A 5,795-nucleotide genomic window follows, 5' to 3' on the forward strand; every position below is an offset into this window, starting at 1 on the left:
GTACCGTAACCCGATTATCGTCACAGGTCAAGGTCATGGGTCAATATCACATTTCGTGCGCGGCGTGTCTGTGTTCCTTCCAACCTCTCCAGTTTTATCCTTGCAACTACCAGACAATTCCAGTCAGCTTAAAACAGACTTCTGGTAGTGAATGGATTAATAAAGGCCACATCTTATCCCTCCAGTTCAAAGATTTTCCTAAACCGAATGAAATCGTTTGTTGGTAGCAAGAATTAAGTACGTCACCGGATTGAAGGGGTTAAAAAGTCTTTCCACACATCCTTTCAGTACGACGAAGCCTAATGTTTATTTTGTTCTTAGTCCTGCCCGGTAATTGTACTCTGCCTCGTACAGCCACTTCTTTCTGAACACATAAACCCGTTCAGTTCGATCTCGTCTTTGTTTATTCTTGGTACCACCTGACTGCTGAGCTTAGGAGAGACCTCTAGTAGTGAGGGAGTTAATTAAAGCTATCTCTAACTCGTCCTACTGGGGGGAAAAAATCTCCCACAACTGTATTAAGTAGTATGAGTGTTGCAAGATTAAGAGGGAAAAAAAATAGGGGCTCGCCTTTTCCCTGTTACTGGTATCGTAAGCTTTTATTCACGCCAACAGCAGACGATTTTATTATGCAGAAAGAAAAATTACCCAAAGTTAGAAATAAAACTCGATGATTTTATTCAATAGAGAAACACCATGGGAAGAGGATGGGAAATAAAGGTAAGAGACTGAAGTGGAGGGGGAGAGGGAAGAAGACCGAGGGTAAGTGAGGGAAGGGGTCGAGAGGTATACAGGTGAGGAGTGTGTGTGGTAAAGAGAGGGCATCCTAGTGTCGGAGGACAGACTGACATAAAGGGGATTCCTTTGTGGTTGCCCCTTCGGAACCGAAGGGTATGCCAATAGATAGACGGATAGATGGACAGATGGATGATAGACAGTGATAAGACAGATAGATAGACAGATAGACAGAGATAAGATAGATAGACAGATAGGCATAGATAAGATAAATAGACAGATAAACAGATAGACATAGATGGCCTATGCATTCAATGGACCAACTTGGTTTTCCTATGCTATTGCTATCTCTATTCAGTTTTAATCAACTCAGAAGAGGTTTTCTGAGTTGGGGAGGTTAGATATAGCCTTCATTTGCCTCTTCCAACATTAAGTCTCCCCAAAGCTGAATAAAATCGTCTGGAGGCAGCAAAGATGAATCAATAAAATCAATTTAAGAATGAATCATCAGTCTGAAGAAGTTAAGTGTTTCGCCACGACAAATCCTTCCAGAGAAATATGAAATGGTCTGATGGCAGCAAAAAATAAATAATTAAATAATTAAATAAGTAAATGTATAAAAAATGGCGTCGCGATACAGAAGGGAGTAATGGAGAGTTTCTAACCATTTTCGCAGCGATAGACCCTTGTAAAGTGAAATAAATCGAATGGCGGTATCAGGGAGAAAATAAAAAAATATGCGTCACGATACTAAAAGGGTTACAGCTATTTTCTCTCTCTCTCTCTCTCTCTCTCTCTCTCTCTCTCTCTCTCTCTCTCTCTCTCTCTCTCTCTCTCCTGTTACGCCTGTAATTTAGAGCAAGTCTTTCTACTGTTATTAATGCCAGGCTAGTGAGAAAGGACTCGAAGGTATAAGTAGTTCGCACAGTATTTCTCTCTCTCTCTCTCTCTCTCTCTCTCTCTCTCTCTCTCAACACTCAAAACTTCTTGCAAAAATAATAACCGCTAAGCCTAAAACAATTCAACAGTCGTAATGATTAAACTTTCACGGAGAGAGAGAGAGAGACTGACGCATCAACGAATAAGTAGACAGACTTACATATACAGGAAGATAAATACTGACAGCAGATATGTATTAATTAAGATACGTCGGTAAAAGAAAAATACATATATAGGAAGACCCAGCCAGTTTTGTAAATTCATGAACAGACAAATATAAGGTTTTCATCATCATCATCATCATCATCATCATCATCACAGTCATCATCATCATCATCATCATCATCATCATCATCACGTCTCTTTATCCAACATCTTCATAAGGTGCGAATGGGTCAAGGATAGCGAGCAAAAGGAAAGAATATGATAGTGAGAATAGTAATCAACACCAGATCAATGGAATGGGCCACACAATCATTCATTCACCATACAGTCCCACAGAATCCTGGCTTCACCTCACGGACATTGATATACAGAGAGACGGATGTATACCTTTAGACAGATACAGATAGACAGGTAGATAGATATGTAATTAGAGATACACAGACAGAGTGACAGACAAATAAGAAACGGTGGATAGACAGATAATTACACAAACAGAGTGGTGGATAAGTAGACAGGTTATTCGATAGACCGATAGACAGACTGATAGACAAAGAGATATAGATAAACAAATAGGCAATTACCATATAATGACAGTTAAATTGATAAACAGATAAATATAGACATAGATAGGTAGGTAGGTTGTTAGAAATGGACAGAATGTCAGACAGACCAACAGACAGGATCAACCATTAATGCTGAGAAATTATATCCGCTCTCACCCTATAATTAAATTTTTTCAGGAGTGACTCTCTCTCTCTCTCTCTCTCTCTCTCTCTCTCTCTCTCTCTCTCTCCCAATCAACAGGCCAAAAAGGATGAAATTGGCTTTAGCGTTTTCGCAATATATAAATCCTTTGTAAAGCTATTCGTCGCCTCTTTACCTGGAGGGGCAATGAAAACTTTCTCTCTCTCTCTCTCTCTCTCTCTCTCTCTCATGCTTATTGAAAGAATATATATAAAAAATGATAACGAAAAAAGCTGGTCTGATTTTGGCCCTCACTTTGATGAAACAAATTGGCTGAGTTGAGAGAGAGAGAGAGAGAGAGAGAGAGAGAGAGAGAGAGAGAGAGAGAGAGAGAGAGAGAGAGAAAGAAAGAAAGAGAGAGAGAGAGAGAGAGAGAGAGAGAGAGAGAGATGGGGGGGGAGTGTGGAGGAGAATCGAGAGGAGGTTAGGAAGAGGGAGAGTGTGAAAGGAGGAGGAAGTGGAGAATGGAGGTATGATAAAGGGAAAGTAACTGACGAAATGGATGGTGTGGATAGGTAAAGAGGTGTGAAAAGAAGGGCAAAGAGGGAAGAGGAAGGGAGGGGAGAAATTGGGAAAGGGGGAATGTGAAGAGATATGCGAAAAGTATGAGGACGAAACGTAGAGGAGAAAATGGATGATGGTGAAAGTCAGAGGGATTGAAGAGGGACGAGAGAGGGAGGGAGATAGGGTGATGAAAAAGGAAATGAGGGGAAAGGCAGAGGGGAACGAAGGACAGAGGATGGAGATTAAAAAGTGACAGAATGGTAAAAGGTAGAGACACTAAAGAGCTAGAAAGGATGGAAGGAAAAAATAACAAGAAGATGAATAACAGAGAAACAAGAGGAAAGACTGAAGGACAAAGAAGAAGTTTTGGTGAAGCGAGATAGTTAAAGATAAATGGATATAGGAATGATAAGGGAACGGTACAAGGATGCTGGAAGGGAACAAGAATTATGAAGGAAGAATAAGATGACGGAGGCGGAACGCAGGATGGCGGAAGTGCGGAAATATATAACGATGGAAAAGAAGAGCGGAGGAAAGGAGGTTAAATAAGAGAAGGATGGACGAAGGATAGGGAGGTGATGGAAAGCGGGGAGGGATAAGAATAATAGGAGGTAGCAAAAGAAGTAGAAAGAAGGAGAAAAGATAACAGGAGCAAAATGTTAGGCGCAAAACAGAAGGAAAGCACCCTCCTGCCCACACACAGACACACACCACACTACACCTCCATACACACACTTCACTCCCCACCCACTCATCTCCCGAGGCACACTTCACCCTCCTCACCAACACACGCACACCACACTACACCCCCACACACTCACTCCTCCCTCCTCCCTACACACATACAAATTCGCCTCATTTTCGTGCAGGTGTGGGTGACAACGTGGACTACAATTGCCCGCCTTTAATTTATTACCATCACCGCCATAATTCACACTCGCTGGCCTGGCGGGGTAATGGCCGATTTAACATACATCCAGAGGACGCATCTTCACTTTTGTTCTTGGTATCTTTAGACTTATTTTTCAGCTTGAGATCTCTCTCTCTCTCTCTCTATATATATATATATATTTCATTCATTCATCCATTGCCAGACGCCATGTATCCCAGACGGGGTGGTCAAGGGCTTAGATTTAATTGTTTTACAGGGAGGGGCACTAATCCTCCACCAACCCCACTTGATATGTAGGGATGCCAACAGCATCTGGTGTTCCCAGGCGGTCACCCATCCAAGTACTAACCAGACCCAACGTTGCTTAACTTCGCTGATCGAACGGGAAGCGGTGTACTCAACGTGGTGTGTGTGTGTGTATATATATATATATATATATATATATATATATATATATATATATATATATATCTATATATATATATATATATAGATATATATATATATATATATATATAACCAGTCTCCTCGAGGAAGGAGTGGCCAAAAACGAATTGCCACTGTTATTCTGCCTTTCGTCATTAGGATGCCTTCTCCATCTCACAGCCGCTCCTCACTGAACGGCTTACTCTCAAAATATTTCAGTATAGAATGGAACTTATCTGACGACACACACCATCTAAAAAGTAAACACCAGAGGCCTTCGAAATCCATACTCGTAATTGTAACATTGGGCTGGGGAGATTTACTTCTTCGATGACATAAAGTAGTACTGCTCGGAAATACGGAACAGGTGCTCTTCAGGAACCTTTAAATACGACTTGAACGCGTATGGCACAGCTGCCCATTACCATCAGGCGTGTGTAACCTGGCCTCTTAATACATTCAAGCGTAACTGGTCATCATTTGCCTGTTTTGGCGTCGATCATAACAGCATCTTTAAGTAATCTTTAGTAAGGTTCCTCTTGACTTGCAGATTTATGTTACATGATGCTTCACGTCATTCCATTAAAAAAAAAAAAAAAAAAAAAAAAAAGACAACCGCATCCACCAGTTTCATTCTGTAGCATCCTTTATGTGCATTCCATTGGCATTACTTTATATCTTCATTATGCTGATTGTCTCTTAATATTTACAGACACGACAAGACCTTCAAAATCAAGTAAAAGTATCTTCTCTTACGAAATTATCTCTTACACAAAAACAACCCCAATACTAGAAAATATCCTATAAATTTTCTATGGAGATATTACAATGTAGCGACATAACAAGGTAGGATTTTTGTGCGACAACCCATGTTACTAAGTTCCTTTCACATTTCAACAACAATGAAACAGAGATCAAACAAGTGTTTTTACTCCCCTGCTCCAGCCACCACCACTGTCACTTTCATATCCTGCTCCATCCCCTTCATCCTTAACCTCATTCCCACCATCCCTGCATAACTTGACCAGTTCCCAAGTCTCATTAAGCATCACATGACACAAACAGGTGAAGATTGAGGGTAACTCTGGGATAATGAGGGGAAATGCAGTCCCCTTTCACCCTCGCTCTACCCGCCCTCAATCCTTTCACCTTTCCTTCCTTCTCATCTCTCTTGACCATCATCACTATACCCGTCATCACCATCACCATCATCAAAATCACCTCTGTATGACACTACCGCAGCCTAAATTACGCTACCATTTATAACAAAACCATCACCCATAACCATAACCCCCATAATATCACAAGCTGTCAAAAACTACCGTCCTGAGCACACCTTCACCATCATCATCGTCACCACCACCACAACTGCCATATTTATTCATAACAC

The 5,795-nt window shown here is 41.1% G+C and overlaps 1 pseudogene; it reads right to left on the bottom strand.

Annotated features, from left to right (window-relative positions):
• Nucleotides 1-4,279: 4,279 nt before the first annotated feature.
• On the bottom strand, nucleotides 4,280-4,398 carry LOC145414739 (5S ribosomal RNA; annotated as a pseudogene).
• Between the last annotated feature and the right edge of the window lie 1,397 nt (nucleotides 4,399-5,795).

This window comes from Coenobita brevimanus, chromosome 100 (assembly GCF_032717465.1).
Source record: "Coenobita brevimanus isolate Jiangsu-jjx chromosome 100, ASM3271746v2, whole genome shotgun sequence".
Classification (NCBI taxonomy): Eukaryota; Metazoa; Arthropoda; class Malacostraca; order Decapoda; family Coenobitidae; genus Coenobita; species Coenobita brevimanus.